This window comes from Lipophrys pholis (assembly GCF_963383615.2).
Source record: "Lipophrys pholis genome assembly, chromosome: 22".
NCBI classification, from domain to species: domain Eukaryota; kingdom Metazoa; phylum Chordata; class Actinopteri; order Blenniiformes; family Blenniidae; genus Lipophrys; species Lipophrys pholis.
The window spans coordinates 17,317,683-17,334,621 of NC_137644.1; positions in this window are offsets into that span (position 1 = coordinate 17,317,683).

A 16,939-nucleotide genomic window follows, 5' to 3' on the forward strand; every position below is an offset into this window, starting at 1 on the left:
ATAAAAAAATTACTTTTTATTTTGAAGTAGTTTGGGGGCCCAGTTTGTTGGTGGTTGTTGTTGACAATAAACCTAAAATTGCTCCCAGTACAGATTGAGCAACTTCCATGAATGTGTGAAGTGATTTGAGGCTGCTTGAACAGTGAAAACAACACTCAGCATTTTCCTTTTTTTTTTTTCAATAGATATTATAGATTGACAGAGCCTCTCAATCTTGTCCCTCTGTCCAACAATGACGGCTTAAGACAGACTCACAATCATGCAATTCTGTTCTGAAGCCGCAGCGCTGGGCTCCGCCGACTGCCGCTTACCTCACTGGCCGGCAGGAGAGTGCCGTCATCACGGCAGACTGCATGCATGGGATGGTGTGTGTGTCTGTTGGTGTGCGAGTGTGTAACATGGTCTGGCTGAGGTCAGGGTTGGAGCACATTTAATCTGCTCACTGTTTCCAGGCCACTCCAAGGACTTTGACACGTTGCGTCTCTATCCATTATTCACAAGTGGCTTTTCAGATGTGTTCTTGCGTGTGCACGACAAAACATTCCATCGGTGGCAAAAAGCAGATATAATATTAACCTTGTTGCGTAATCAGAGCATTTTTACCTCATGCAAACTTGCACTCGAACTGCAGTTGCACAACCCCCTGAATTTTAGGGATAGAATGGCCCGGTTTCGTAAGCAGTCTGCTGCCTACCGGCAGCTGTGCTGTCAAATGAGGTCATTACTTGGGGCGGGCCGAGAGCACAGACAGGGCACAATGCTGGGCACAACAGTTAAAAAAAAACAAAAAAACCCACAGAGTGTAAATGAGACCGACAGCCTGGGGGCGACCCCGGAGCTGTGATGATCCCGTCCGGGGAGGTTGTAGGGCGGCTGTATTGTTCCTGTTTTGAGTCGTATCCTCGCTGGAGGTGCAGCCATGCGTTGAGGTAAACAGGGGACGGAGGGGTTGAATGATGCTCCTGTGCCGGCGTGTGAGTACAGGCTGGTATTACCATCAGCTCAGTGCCAGGGTGGGGGTGAATGGCCTCGGTGCTATCTCTGGAGCACAGCTTGTTTACCCTAATGAACACAACTCCCAACTCCAGTCCGGCCAATTGCCTATTGATGCTGCTCTCAGTGCAAAGAAATCACTGGGGGATATGAATATACATGAGAACAATGACCGTGCGGCTCAATGTGACACAGTGAGCAATTAATGTGGACGCCCGCACGCCTGCTTAAACAAACACCACGACCAGCCAGACATTGATGGCTCTTTTTGATTTCAGTAATTCCCTTTTTTTTTTCCATAGATATTTTCTGTGTTTCCAAGAATCTCTTTGTGTCAGTGATCAGGGTACGTGATGCTACAAAAGCACCGCCCCGTCTGTGGAAACCACTCATTCTGACATCTGTACCAGGAAATAAGTTTCCTCTCTTTCCATGAAAGTAAAGACTTAATTTAATGTCAATATTCAACATGTCCCCGAAGAAGACTTCTGCTAATACTGCAGGGGAGTAGAGCACTCAAATCGTTTCATCCAGTCGCCAAAGCTTCTTTAAATCCCTGCGAACATGAATTTCTGACCAATGGGAAAATAGTTTATACGGCGGGAGTAAAACAGTATTCTGTCCAATGGTGGAGCGCCTCAGTTGTTTACCCAAATCTCTGAAATCCCTCCGCAAAATGTTTGTTCAGCCAATGCCAGGGGCATGGACGTCTGCGTCTGTGGTTGTGCCATGGCATGCGTGGGACCATTACATCATGGCTCGCCCCCGACTGGTCTGCGCCACACTCAATCACGTGACCCCCCCCCCCCCCTCCCTCCCGGTTGACATCTCAGGAGCAGCCACCGCGCCGATCCGATCATGACTTTTGTGGCGAGATGATTTCCTGCTGGCGTCCCGCTGTGAGTGCGTCTTAATCCCCCCCCAAAGCGGCGCGTTATTCGCCGCACATGTCAAAGTGTGCTCACGCCTCACCGCTTGCACCCATGTGGTGATTTTTGACAATTTTATGTTCTTTTTTTTCTTATTTCTTTTTCCTTTTGTGGATTGTTTTCAATGTCACCTCTCTAACGTCCAGCTTCCCCGCCCCCTCCACTCTGTACCCCACCAAAGCGGCTTTGAGCTCTTTGCTCTGACATCACCGGAGTCATCATCAGTAGGCATAGAACGGACCATTATGGGAGTGACCGGGGGGAGATTACACACAAATCAGAGCTTCTTTTCTTTTTTTTGTTCAGCCTCGGCTCACGAGAGACTCTGAAAAACCCATGATACAATGGAATAATGGTCCTTCTAAGCTTTTCAAATTTTCTTTTTACTTAGCATCTTTACTTGAGCTGACATTTTGACAAAAAAAAAGAAAAAAAGAAAAGATGTTCAAACATCCCTCAGGCGCAGAAGGGCTGCTCCAAAAAAAAAATAAAAAATCTCTGCATCAGCAGAATAAAACTGCCATTCTTTCTCTGGCTTACTCGCCATCTTTTGTTCATTATAAGTGAGGGGTCACGACCTGGGGATCAGTGCTGAACAAGAGATAAAATGAAAGAGACAGAAAGAGTGGAAGACAAACAGAGATAAACTGTACGCCTCTGCGTGCGAGTCCAACTCCTGCTGCTCCGAGGCAATCCTGGGTCCTAGTGCCGTGACTCAATGACACTTTGGCACAGAAGCCAAATTGCCAATTCACTGAGGTGTGTTGGGGTCAGCGTGTGATCAGAATATGCAAATTACCCTAGTGGTAGGCTACCGGAAGGTTCTACCCTGTCAGAGGTAATTTACATATAAACGAATCGCCAAACAGAAGTAAATTGTTATTTACGGGTTGACAATTACTGATCACTAGCGGTAGGCCACCAAAGTAATGGATTACTGGAGTAATAGATTACTAAGGTAATGTACCAAGTGTAAGTTATGCAAAGCTATAAAGGTTGATTGGAGTAAATAGTCAGTTATCGGCCAACAGCTTTGAGCTAAAAAGGGTCGCCTGACGGGAGGAACCTCCACGGGGTCCAATCGCGAAGGCGGTCCACCAGTGGCACGACCGGTCAACAGGCGTGACGGGTCACTCCTTTGTTGACAACTGCGGGTCAGTGGCGTGACCTACCGAAGCGCCTGTGGACCCACAGGAGGCGACTCGCTGGAGTAACCGGGGAAAAGCTCAAGCTGCGAAGGCGTCACAAATGGCTATTGACCTATCAATGAACAACGGTACTTGATTACGAGTGATGATTAAATTACGGAGAGCAACCTATGATTCAAGTTATCAATGAAACAAACCTGCGATTTGTAAGTCAATAACTGAGGGGAGGCTGAATTACTCCGGTGGAGTGGACCACCGAAGGTGATCTGCAAGTAATTTAGAATGGATTGTTAATCAAACAAGTTTGGTTATTTATCTAATAACAATCGGGAGTAATCAAGGAGGAGTTGGAATTAATTAAGTAAAGTCGGGGTTTACTAATTAAATACAATGAGTTATTTGAATGAGCTAAACCATTGAAATTGAATTAAATGCAGTTAGGATTCTTAATTGGATAAACTTGCGCTTTATGAATTAATAATACTGGATAATTGGATGCTGGGATGCACGAAAACCACTTAAAAATGATTAAAAGCACTCTTGAGTATTAATTGAATAAATTGACTAATTTATTAATTAATAAAGCATACAAATTATCTATCTGCAACAAAAATAAATGAACAATAGCTTAGAGACAATTCAAGTTGTGATTAGGTTAACTGGGTAACAGATCAATCAATAATAGTGCGGGTAATTAACCACAGAAAATGCGATGAAACACTTAAAATTATTTAAAAGCAATGCGGGTTATTCCCGTGGAAAACCTGCATTCATTCGCCAACGCCTCCTAGGTGTGTTAAATTACCCAAAGCGTTAAAATCATTGAAATTGATTTAAACCATTCAAACTATTAATCAATTGAATATTACCGTTACTTAATCAAAGTCGGGGCACCAGCTGAAGTTAGGGTCTTAAACGAAACATCAGTCTTAAAAAAGAAAGTTCAATTAAAATGTTTAAATTATTATTTCTGATTGAAATGATAATCGCAATTTAACTGAAGCAGGAAAGGAAGGCTGTAAATCCGAGCACTGACTGTTACAACCAGCAGTTGTCGCTGAAAAGCACACAAAAACCACCAAGAATCGTTCAATTCAACTATTAAGTGTTTATTAACAAACGTCTATTCCTAAATCATCAATCTATGAATCACATCTAATCAATAAACATCAAGCAAGATCTCATAAAACAACACAATACAAAACAAAGCCAGCTAATAAAGTGTGTGTGTGTGTGTGTGAGTGTGTGTGTGTGTGTGTGTGTGTGTTCGAGTGTGGGGGAGCGATGTGTGTGAGTGGGTGTGTGTGTGTTCGAGTGTGGGGAGCGATGTGTGTGTGTGTGTGTGCGGGTTTGTGGAGCGAAAGGGGCGTGACTTGGTGAGAGGGTAATGACCACGAACGTCCACCAGAGGGAGGTAGACGTCGGCGGTCCGGTGTAATCACCCGATCTGGCCACTAGGTGCGCGTCGGCGCGCGGGGCAGTTGTGATGACTTAATGCAACCACCAGATGGCGGTACGAGCGGTTGCAATTACCCACGCGACTACCAGAGGGCGCCAAACGGCTCGGCGACCCGGCGAGGAAATCGATGTGATTACCCACCCGGTCACCAGAGGCGCTCGGCGTGCTCTGCCTGGGATAGCGTGACGTCACTGAGCTCCGCACGGGCCGTAGCCGTCGGGAGCGCGCCGGATTCCTTGTGGCCGAGAAATCCGAGCCGCAGTGAACTACACACGGTCCCAGGGACGCACTGAAAGGAGGCGCTTGGAGGCAGCGGCGGCCGTACCGTGCGCTGGTTAGTGAACAGGGAAACAGAGGAGAAGAGGAGAGAGAGAGAGGAGAGAGGAGGGGGTGTCTGACTGTGTACACTGACGCGACCGCCTCAGCTTACACGTACAGAGTCCAAAAACGGCTGTTCAGGCAGATATGGACTCTGGGAGCAGAAGCGTGAGCTGAGGATGAGGAGGCTCGCGCGTGCGTGCGATGATTCGCGTGGATGGCCGTCCACGCGTAGACACAAAAGTACTCAGAAACAGGGATCGGCGTCCCAAAGTTACAAGTACCAACAATAAACACACAGCAATAATAATATCACGTTATTCTAATTCCTGCCCAGACTCTAAGCCTTACTTGGTTGGACGAGGGGGAAACGTGCTTCCGTGGCCAGGTGAAATCCGTCGATTTGTGGCCGCGGGCGGTTCTCTGGCGTCCCAGAAAATAGAGACCTGACGTGGACTACGGAGGGGAAACCCGTAGTGTGATCCGAGGGGCGATCAGCAGCTTCTTGCGATGAGGGGGGGAGTGAAGAAGCGATGCTCAGGTCGGTCTGCAGACGAGCGTGCGGTTGCAGCGCGCGCTCGGGGTCCGGAGGATGCAAACAAAAAAAAAGGAAGAAAAAAAGAAGGGGAAACCAAAAATAAAGGGAATTCCCGCTTTTCTTGAGCTCGTCCAGCGAGGTGAAGAAAATTCAGGCCCGGTCCAGGTGCGTTAACACGAGGCGCTTTGTCTCCTTACGAAAAGGTGCGTCTGGGTTGACGCGATTTCGTTTTGGAAGAGGCTGGATCTCTTCCCGGGCCTGAATTTATACCGTTATGATGTCTTCCGGGCTCCCCGCGGCGTTGGCCGTGGTTCAGCCAATCCACGCGGGGTTGGCTTGCGCGTCACCGGGCCGGTGACCCGGTGATGACGGGATTTTGGGTCCCCCTGCCGTCGAGCTGCAGTGCCGCAGCTAGAGGAGGGGGGACCCGGGGGCCCCCCAGGGGGGGGTCATGTGATCAATGGCGAATTTTCCAGGGTTGAGCACATGGTTTCTTTGTTCTCAAAGAAACGTGGCTCACCCCCCTCCTCGCCCCCCCCCCCTTCCTCATGAGGGTGAGTGAACAAAGGATTTTGGCTCCAACATCCCCCCTTTGTTCCGAAGAGTGGGATGCAGGTCACAGTCTTTGGAGCAAACCTGGGCCGAACAATCCATAGAATCTGTGAACGTCCCCATGTCCTGTGAAACATACTGTCCTTCTCTGTCCACCAGTTCACATGTGAGGTTATTTCCTGAGCAGGCTGGGCTAGTCTGGGCAGGCTAAGGCTAGTCTGGGCAGACTTACTATTTCTATTCTAACTATCTAAGCACACATACATTTCATTTCTTAAGGGTCGTCACCAGTGAACATGAAAGAGGTAGGAAAGGGACAGGAGAGTGAGAAATAGGAAGGGAACGGGTGGTTAGGAAAAGGGTTAGTAGGCCGTGCCTTCACCTCTTGGTTGGGTGAGGGCTGGCCTATTGTGTGTTTGTGGATGGGCCCACAAAACGTGGCGAGACCAGGGTCAGGGAATCCAGTCGGGCCTGTAGTTTCTGGATGTACTTGTACATCGCGTACGCCACTACGGCCGTGATGATCCAGCCACTGAGCAACATTCCGAGCGCTGCCATGCTGATGGGATGGTCTTGGTATGGGTGTCCACCTGCCCGCCTAGGGAAAGTGGCTGAGAGCCCTGTGGGCTTTAAATTGAATTTAATCAATTTGGTTCCCTCAGCCAGAAGCTGGCTTTGGAGGGTGGCATCAATTGTGAAATTGTGCCCGACGAATGCATCCATCATCTCAATCTCCACCTCGTGTCGGTCGGCATCGAGATGATGGAGGATTATGTCGTCAATGTGTACTGTAGCCCCTGGTGGGACATTGAGGAATATTGTTTGATTGGGCAGGGTGAGCTTGGTGGCTATATCATGGCGGTCGTAGGACATGGTCGCTTCAGAATGAGGTGTGTTGACGAGCCATCGACTACCTGCTCTCTCTACTCTGGTCTCGGTTCCTTCATCTTTGATGGACAAACTACCTTGACATTTCTGCTCCGGGGCGTCTGCCCTCAGCCCACATAGATAGTTGGTGACATCTCTAATGAAAGGGTTGCTGGGACAGATCCAGTGAATGTCTTTGGTGTTTGTGCACATGCTGAGATTGGGGACCAGGTAGAGTGAGGGGTTGTCGTCGTGGTAGGCGAGTGTGGGTTACCCTCCCAGAATCCCACATTCAATACGGTTTTTAAACGGTACACATTCTGCTTTTCAATGATTGGTAGGTTTAGGATAAATCCTAACTCTAGGTTCTGTGGGTTCACAGAGATCGGAATAGCACTGCCGAGACTATATGCCAGATGTACCTGTGAAGGTTGTACAACGGTGGTGGTAGTGGTCTTGAGAATCTGTTCAACCAGTGTTAGTGGAACTAAGTACGTGGGGATCTTCCCGGTACTGAGGCTACTCACGGAGGAACTGACTTCTCTAAGGAGATCTTGCATAAGATCCCTGACTATTCGCACATACGTTATGTCCTCACTGACGATACTTGACAAGGTTGTTAAGGCATGCAAGGTGTTATTGATTAAAGCAGAATGCAAGTTTACAGTGAGTATGGTTCCCTGAACCGTTTTGGTCAAGCCTTGTAACTGTTCACTCTGTATTAGGAGTCTCTGTTGGATTTCCGGCATTTCTTCTTCGAGTTCCCCGACATGTCTCTGAAGGGCCTTCAGGCTGACCGAGTTGGCTGCGGAGAGGCCAATCGAGAACAGCGAGCCGATGCCTGCTGCTGCGGAGAGCAGTGCACCGAGGAACCGCTTGGGTCGCTTACCGTCGCTGAGGTCTTTCTCAGTGACCATGAATTTGTCCAACTGTTCAAGCATGTGAACCGTTGCCTGTTTCGCATGCTCGATGGTGTCGGTGGTCTGGATTCCGCTTAGCCTCCCCTCAGTCAGCTGGGGGGGCTTGCGGATGTGGTTGCGGTATACATCCCAGGGGTCTAGGCGCACGTAGAACCTCTGGGTGTATAAGCCGCACCGGGTGATGAGAAGTCCAGGCGACCCCTGAAGGATGATGCCCGTTGGGGGGCCTGGTTCAACTATCACCATGGATGAGGTGACTCGGAGGCTGAGCAGGATGCCAAAAATCCAAGGGAGATCCATCCTGGAACAGATGAAGCGGAGAGATGTGATCACTATTGGGGAGTGGATGGTGGTAGCAGGGTTAGTGCATGCAGGGTGTTATTTGCATGCAAGTTGCCAGGCCCTACTAGTGAGCTTGTTATTGGTCTTGGCCGAGAAGTTCTCCCCCCTCGCTTGGAGGGGTTTCAACCTCTCGGCCCGGGAGACTGAATGGCTTGAATGGTTTGATCTGATTTGCATGGACCCATTTGTATACCGGGGGTTGTCTTGGCTTTGGGATCCTGATCCGGTAAGCCACCGGTGACAGTTTCCCCACGATTTCAAACGGGCCCGACCACCTCGGGAGGAACTTCCTTGAGGTCCCTGCGGGATGAGCATATTTGAAGTAGAACACCTTGTCGCCCACCTGGTACTCCTTTGGGGATGCAGCGCGATCATAGTAGGCCTTTGCCCCCTGAGCGCTGGCTTCCAAGTTTCCTTGGGCCCAGGAGAAGGTGGTTTTAAGGTGTTCCCGCAAATCGGTCACGTATTGATGTGCAGTGTAGGCTGTGGCCACACTGACATCTTCGGGGTGGTACAACAAGTGGAGTGGAAGGGTCATTTCCCTGCCGGTCATCATCTCAAAGGGAGTGACTCCTGTGGAGCGGTGCGGGGTGGACCGAATGGCCATGAGCACCAGGGGGAGTTTCACGTCCCAATCCTTACCATTGCTGCTGACATACTTCCTGAGCATGTGCGTGATGGTACGGTTGGCCCGTTCAACTTGACCAGATGACTGGGGGTGGTATGCCAGATGGAATTTTACCTCCACTCCTAAGATGTGGTACAGGTTTGTCATGACTTGGGACGTGAAGTGAGTACCTCTGTCGGAGTCGATGGAAAGGGGAAGTCCCCAGCGGCTGAACACGTGGTTCAGAAGGAGCACAGCGGTCGTGGTGGCTGTGTCGTTGGGTGCTGGGAGGCACTCGACCCACTTAGTGAAGGAGCAAGTGACTGTGAGGAGGTATTTGTTACCTCTGGCGGACTTGGGGACAGGTCCGACCCAGTCTACTTGCAGGTGCGACCACGGGAAAGTGACCCCCCTCCTTTGGAGTGGGGCTCGGTTCAGTGGTTGTGACGGTTGGAACTGGCAGCAAACTAGGCAGCTCTGGACGTATAGTTTGGTGTCATGGGCCATGGTGGGCCAGTATGCCACCTGCTGGAGGGTTTGGAGGGTTGCGTGGGAGCCGCGGTGGCCACCCACCGGTAAATCATGTGCGTGTGCTAACATGATTCCCCTGTGGTCGGTGGGAACCACCCAACGGGTGGGACCCTGGCCTTTAGTGTGAACCAACAAGCCCTTCTCTAGCGTCAGGTGTGGCAGCTCGCGGAAGAAGGCTTTCAGTTCGGTTGGGCTGCCCGCTGGAGCTTGTGGGGTCCCGTCCGTGTACAGGTCCTCCACCAGCTGTCGGACAATCACGAGCACGGGGTCTTGTTCCTGCATCGCGATCAGGTCTGCATCACTTGGCTTGCGTCCGAGGTGAAGTGTCTGTGCGTCAGCGTCGGCACCCTCTTGCCTCTCTCGCGCTTGCCTGCGGGTGATAGCGTTGACCCCACACGGTTGAGGAGGGAGCCACTCGTGTCGGAATTCCCAAGGCCTACCCTGTTCTGCCCCCAGCTTGGCTAAGCGATCAGCCTCATCATTCCCAGCTTTGTCGGGTCCTTCAACTTGGGAATGACCCTTGACCTTTTTCCAGTACACAGTCATTCCCTTGTCAGTGACGAGCTGGTCACATGTCAAAAACAGCTCGGCGTGTTTGACGTCTTTGTTCCGGGCATTCTTCATGCCATTCGCTTTCCACGTGGGGAAGTGCGAAATGAAGCTATGGCGGGCATAGTTCGAATCAGAACAAATCACCAGTTGTCTGATGGATTGCCCAGCTGCTTGCTGGAGGGCGATGACCACTGCTGCGATTTCGGCGTACTGACTGGTTTTCGGACCCAGCTGGAAGTGATCAGGCACCTCGCTTCTGCCGACCCAAACAATGCCCACGCCTGCCCTCATTTGGCTGTCGTGGTGGAAAGAGCAACCATCGACATAGACTTTCGGCATGCCGTCACAGATGTTTTCATCATGGTAATGATGATTGGAAGGGAGGGTCTGTGTCTTGACCAGGAGAGGTTGGATGTTGGACTGTCCCTCACAGTCACAATGTTGGCACGCAGCCAGACCTTGGCCCAAAGCCATTTTGTGGTTTTGTGCGTATTTAACCTCGATGTCATAACCTTGGAGTGCCATCATCCAGGCCGCGATGCGGCTGTTGGACACGCGTCCTTCCCTGAGACGTTGGCTGTTCAGGAAAGAGACTGGTTGATGGCAGGTTTCGATTGTCACCTTCTGACCCCCAATGTAGCTGCGGAAGTGCTCCACAGCCCAGACGGTGGCGAGGAGAGATTTCTCACAGTCGGAGAACTTAATCTCTACACTGCTAAGAGGTCGGCTGGCGTAGGCCACGACTCTCTTGTCTGTGTCGTACTTCTGTGCCAGAGCCGCGCTCAGGCATTGAGCAGAGAACCCTGCCTCAAGGAGGAACTCTTTGTCCTTATCTGGGTACGCCAGACAGGGTGCCACGCAGAGTTTCTCCTTCATGAGGCGGAAGGATTGTTCTTGGGGGGCTCCCCACTCAAAGGCCTTGTCTTTGCGGAGGAGTTCTGTGAGGGGTCTGGCAATGTCCGCATAATCCTCGATGAATTGACGGGAGTAGTTGCAGACCCCAAGAAAGCTCCTCAGTTCTGACACATTAGTTGGGGCTTTGATGTCTTGGATGGCGCGAATCCTCCCCGCTTGGGGTTCGATTCCGTCAGCGCCAACTGTTAACCCCACGTATTCAACCCTGGTACGGCACCACTGACCTTTGCGAAGTGCCAGTTTGGCGCCTGCCGCCAGGAGCTGGTTCAAGACGTGTCTTATCTCGGCTAAATGCTCCTCAAAGGTGCAGCTTCTCATGAGGATGTCATCCACATAGATGAGGTTGCCTCGGGCGGCGGCGTCACTCATCGCTTTGTGGAGGAAGATGTTGAACTCAGATGGTGAGTTTGAGTAGCCGAATGGGCACCGGTTCCAGGTGTACTGGCGGTTGCCAAAGGAAAAAGCAAGTTTGTACTGGTCAGATGGATCCACTTTCATGGTCCAAAATCCATTTGCCACGTCGACTGTGGAAAAGAAACGAGCACCTTTTACTTTGGCCAGCTCCTGATCCAGGTGGATCATGGGCCAGCGAGAAAGAGGAACCTGTTTGTTCAGCGGGCGATAGTCGATGGTAAGCCGCCATTTACCAGTGGGTTTTAATACTGGCCAGATTGGCGAGTTGTACGTCGAGTTGCACTCTCGGATAATGTTCTTCTCTCGCAGTTTGTCAAGGATCTCCTGGATGGATTCATAGGCAGCCAGCGGGATTCTGTACTGGCGTACGAAGGATGGTGGCGCCATTGGGTCGGTAGGAATGCGCACTAGGTGAAGGTCTGTAACCCCACAATCATGTGCATCCCTAGCAAAGATCGCTTGAAATTCGCGGAAAACATTTCTGAGTGCTTCTCGTTGTTCCCGTGTCGTGAGAGCATCTGCTTTTTCAAGTTGCTGCTCAATCTCTGACTCAAAACCAGAGTACGGTTCCTCCGGTGCAGACCCTGGCTGCCCACCGGGGTTCTCAGCACTTTCTGGTTGAGTCGCCAGCGCGTACACTATCATGTCACCTTCGGTGCTGAGGGTTGAACCACAGATTGCCTCCTGTGCGAGGGCTTCGTGACGAGCAATGGTGATCATGCGGGTGGGGAACGTGTACAACACCTTGTCGAGTGTCTCGTCCCTGATGAGGGATGGAGGTAGGTCGCCAATGACGGGCACCCTGAGCTCGAAGTCGTGAAATGAGCTGTCGACCAAGACGCCTAGTGGTTTTCCCGCATTCACCTGAACCGGATTGTGGGTCAGGTTCTGGACTAGCAGGTAGGCTGAGCGGTTGGTTAGCTCTAGAAGGGGTGTGCCACAAATTGTCAGGCAAAGGTCAGAAAAGCACGGTAAGGGTTGAAAGAATGCTTGTGGGCCAAGCATCCTCTGCCCCTTGAGAAGTGCGAGACGGATTGGGAACCCGGCTGTCCGTGCTGGAATTGTGGCTTCCAACTCACTAGCAGCGTGACACGCCTGCGGGATCGTCTGACCGGATGCCATTTGCTCCGGCTCGGTCGTCAGATGCTGCGTGTCCGCGCTCGCCAGTGACCACAAAACCTGGTTCACGGCGTCCAGCTGGACTCCAAGCCTGACAAGGAGATCCGCTCCTATGTGACAAGGAGGGCGGAGCTGCGGGACGACACTCATATAGTGCATGGCTTTCTTCTGCCCTATCTGCACGGAGAGGGCACATACACCAGTTGCTTTGATTAGTGTCTGCGGCGACCCTGCAGCAAGCAGGCGATGGCTGTGCTGCACTTGGACAAGGAGTGCGTTGTGTTGGCACAGATCCTTTAGAAGATCGGCATCAATGGCAGATTTCTCTGACCACAGAGCCAAGAGTGTCTCTGGGACCAAGGTCCCATTCAGGTGTACCCCCCCCACGATGTGGGGATTGTATAGTGGAGATCCATCGTTCGCCAGTGCGCATAGGAATGATGGATGCTCTCTCAGAGACTGATAGCTCCTAGACTGCCGCGACTGCTGGCCGTCAGGGAGCATGACAAGAGGGGTGTTTGAGCCAGATTCTTTGGAAGGCGTACACATGGGATTAGAACTTCTGGACTCGATGGCAGCGTTCATGCTGTCAGAAGAGGGAGGGTCCATGTCTGGACCGATTCGAGTCGGGTTGCGTACTTGGGCCCAAAGGTACCCGCGACGGCAATCGATCAGTGGGGCTAATCGGTTAAGGAGATCTTGGCCAATGAGTAATGGTTCTGTGTCCAGCGTGGTGACATAGATGGGATGCACCAAAGACATCTCTTGGAAAGTGACATCCACCCAGACGCGTTGGGTGATGGGTGAAGTGTCCTGAGTGAAGCTTCTGATGTTAATGCTGCAAGCTTCGACCTGCAGTGGCTTTCCAAGAGACAGCAGAGCTCTCGCAAGCTCGGCGAAGGTGGCTGAACACATTAGGCTTATTTCGGACCCGGAATCTAACAGCGCGAGGGCGTTTACACATCCTCCCACCACCACGGATGTGTAGATGCGGTTGGCGTTCTCTCGGTGCACGAGATTGCCTAAGAAAGTCAGGAACGGCAAATCGGTGGACTGGGAAGCTGTCGTTCTTGAACGTTCTCCCGCCTCACCTGTTTCTCCCCCCCACCCGACAAGGTAAACCTTGTTTGTGGTGGGTCGGGGCCGCCGCTCTAGTCAGGAGGGAGGGGGCCTACGTCCCCGTCCCCTTGAGGGGGGGTGGCGCCCCCTTTGGTTGGACAGGTCCAAGTTCTGTACAGCCTCTTTGATGCAGGTTTGAACCCACTGCTGTAGCTCAGTCTTTAACTGGTCAGCTCTGTAGCGACCGTGGTCCCTTTCCGAACCTTTCCTTTTCCACTTTGAATTCGGGTCGGGCCCTTTCTTCGGTTGGAAGTTTTGTTCTGACCTGGCCCATTTTCCACCCTTTTGATTCGGTGGAATACCCTTCTGGCTCTGTTGTCCCCCCTTTTGATTTGGTTGTGCGCCTTTCTGCTCAGACGGAGAGGGTGTACCAGACCCTCCTCCAGCATTCGTTCTGGGTGTCGGCAACTCATCGCCCTCAAGCCTCAAATCCGTGTTTTCCCTTGGCTCCATTTCCAGGACCCTCTGGTCAATGTCAGGCTTCTTACCCGGGCATTGACGCAATTCCCACACCATCTGCGCGTGCTGGCGCAGTTCCTTCATGGTGGGTTTGGCGGTCCTGCAAAATAGAGCCACATCGAACCTCCCACTGTCGTGGAGGTTGTTGACAAACAGAGACTTGAAGGCGTGATCTTCCTCCAACCCCGGTGCATTGCGGCCTTGGAAGTAGGCCACTCGTAGGCGCCTGTAATACTCCTTTGGAGGTTCAGACTTCCGTTGGGTGATCGCGAATGCACCAAACGTTGCCGAAGCAGGGTCATTGTACAATGAATACTCTTCCCGGAGAGCCTGGCAGAGGGTGGAGTACCGGTCTCGGGTGTCTGGCGGCAGGGATTCCATGAAAACATGGACTGTTCTGGACGTTGTTTTCCAGAGAAGCTTTAGCTTCTCCCGCATGGAAGGACGTGCGATGTCGAGGAGGCAGCGTTCAACCTCACGGAGGTAGTCCTCGATACTCGCGTCCTTGTTGCTCGGGTCAAAGCGTTCGATGTCCTTTGCGAGGGATTCGAGCTGGCGGGTCCGGACATCCCACCCCCTCACGGGACTGGGGCCGTCAGAGTCCTCTGACGACAGTTCCCCGTGGACTGCTGTCTGACGCGGGTCGGGGCCGCTAGGGCCATACAAGGGAGGTCTACTGGGGTGTAGAGGCACCCTCCTGGACCCCTGCTCCCGACTGCTAGCGTCGCGTGGGGGCTGCAGATGGGAAGGAGTGGCGGAGTCGTCGAAGCGCACCGTGCTGCGGCTGCGCGTGGGCTGAAAAGAATCACCATCTAAGCTATATGAGGCGTCATACCTCTGCGTTGTGGCGCATGAGGAGTCGATAGTGCCAGACCTCTCTGGCGAAGCCAGATTACGACGACCCCAATTAGGGTCACGTTGCGCACCTAGGGTGGCAGTGTAAAGCTGGTGTCGGAGATTTTCTTCCCTCTCCATGCCCATCGCGATTAGCGACTGAGCTTCTTCTAGGTTTTCCTTTAACTCCTGGATCTGAGGCTCACTCTCTAGTGTGCACTCATCGACCTTCGTCTCCTTATGAGGAGGCAGAGCCCGTTGCTTCTCGGGCTCTGAAGGCTGATCCTCGTCCTTGGAGGCGTCCAGCTCCTGTCGGAGGCGAGCGTTGTCCTTGGATAGCCTCTGGTTGTCCAGACGCAGCCGATCCGTACGCTCCTCCGCCTCCTTTGACTGTAGCTCTGCTCTACGCTGGTAGAGCAGGCTGATCTGGCCCAGGACGTCCGGCACTGTACGTGCCGGCTTGTCCCCTGGGTTGTTGACAAAACTTACCAGCTCTCGGATCTTTTCTTCGCAAATCTCAACGCTGTAGCGTTCGAGATTTGCTTTCTCCTCCAAGGAGAGACGGACGAGGTGGGACACCACGTCTCGTATGGCCGGCTCAGTTAGCACCGGCGGAGCCTCGGCTCCCTGTGCCCGGGAACTCTTACCCTCCATTGAGTGGTTGAGATTTACGCCCGAAGTCAACAACGTTAGCTGTGGTTAACGGCAAATTAGCTTTGCTACTGCACAGGTAACGGCTGTACCTGTGTCTTACAAACCTCTCGGTTTCGTTAATTGCTCGAGCTGCACCCTATCCAAGTTAGTCAGATGCGTCTAACACCTTGGCGAGCAATATTGTTAGTGTCTATTAATCGTAGTCAGAAATCTTAACACAGCGTGTTAATCATGCGTAGAATGCAGGGAAAGCAAGGCACTAACCACTTCACAACTGATTTCACACCACAAGTGACTTTGTTCGACAGTGCTGAAAAAGTGTATCTTGAAAACCAATTCTGGGAGAATAAAGTTAACGGCTACACCTTAAGTGAACGATTCAGGATTATTTTGTGCAGTTATTCGTAACAATGCTGGTTTACAACAGCCTCACACGGGGCACCATTATGTTGGGGTCAGCGTGTGATCAGAATATGCAAATTACCCTAGTGGTAGGCTACCGGAAGGTTCTACCCTGTCAGAGGTAATTTACATATAAACGAATCGCCAAACAGAAGTAAATTGTTATTTACGGGTTGACAATTACTGATCACTAGCGGTAGGCCACCAAAGTAATGGATTACTGGAGTAATAGATTACTAAGGTAATGTACCAAGTGTAAGTTATGCAAAGCTATAAAGGTTGATTGGAGTAAATAGTCAGTTATCGGCCAACAGCTTTGAGCTAAAAAGGGTCGCCTGACGGGAGGAACCTCCACGGGGTCCAATCGCGAAGGCGGTCCACCAGTGGCACGACCGGTCAACAGGCGTGACGGGTCACTCCTTTGTTGACAACTGCGGGTCAGTGGCGTGACCTACCGAAGCGCCTGTGGACCCACAGGAGGCGACTCGCTGGAGTAACCGGGGAAAAGCTCAAGCTGCGAAGGCGTCACAAATGGCTATTGACCTATCAATGAACAACGGTACTTGATTACGAGTGATGATTAAATTACGGAGAGCAACCTATGATTCAAGTTATCAATGAAACAAACCTGCGATTTGTAAGTCAATAACTGAGGGGAGGCTGAATTACTCCGGTGGAGTGGACCACCGAAGGTGATCTGCAAGTAATTTAGAATGGATTGTTAATCAAACAAGTTTGGTTATTTATCTAATAACAATCGGGAGTAATCAAGGAGGAGTTGGAATTAATTAAGTAAAGTCGGGGTTTACTAATTAAATACAATGAGTTATTTGAATGAGCTAAACCATTGAAATTGAATTAAATGCAGTTAGGATTCTTAATTGGATAAACTTGCGCTTTATGAATTAATAATACTGGATAATTGGATGCTGGGATGCACGAAAACCACTTAAAAATGATTAAAAGCACTCTTGAGTATTAATTGAATAAATTGACTAATTTATTAATTAATAAAGCATACAAATTATCTATCTGCAACAAAAATAAATGAACAATAGCTTAGAGACAATTCAAGTTGTGATTAGGTTAACTGGGTAACAGATCAATCAATAATAGTGCGGGTAATTAACCACAGAAAATGCGATGAAACACTTAAAATTATTTAAAAGCAATGCGGGTTATTCCCGTGGAAAACCTGCATTCATTCGCCAACGCCTCCTAGGTGTGTTAAATTACCCAAAGCGTTAAAATCATTGAAATTGATTTA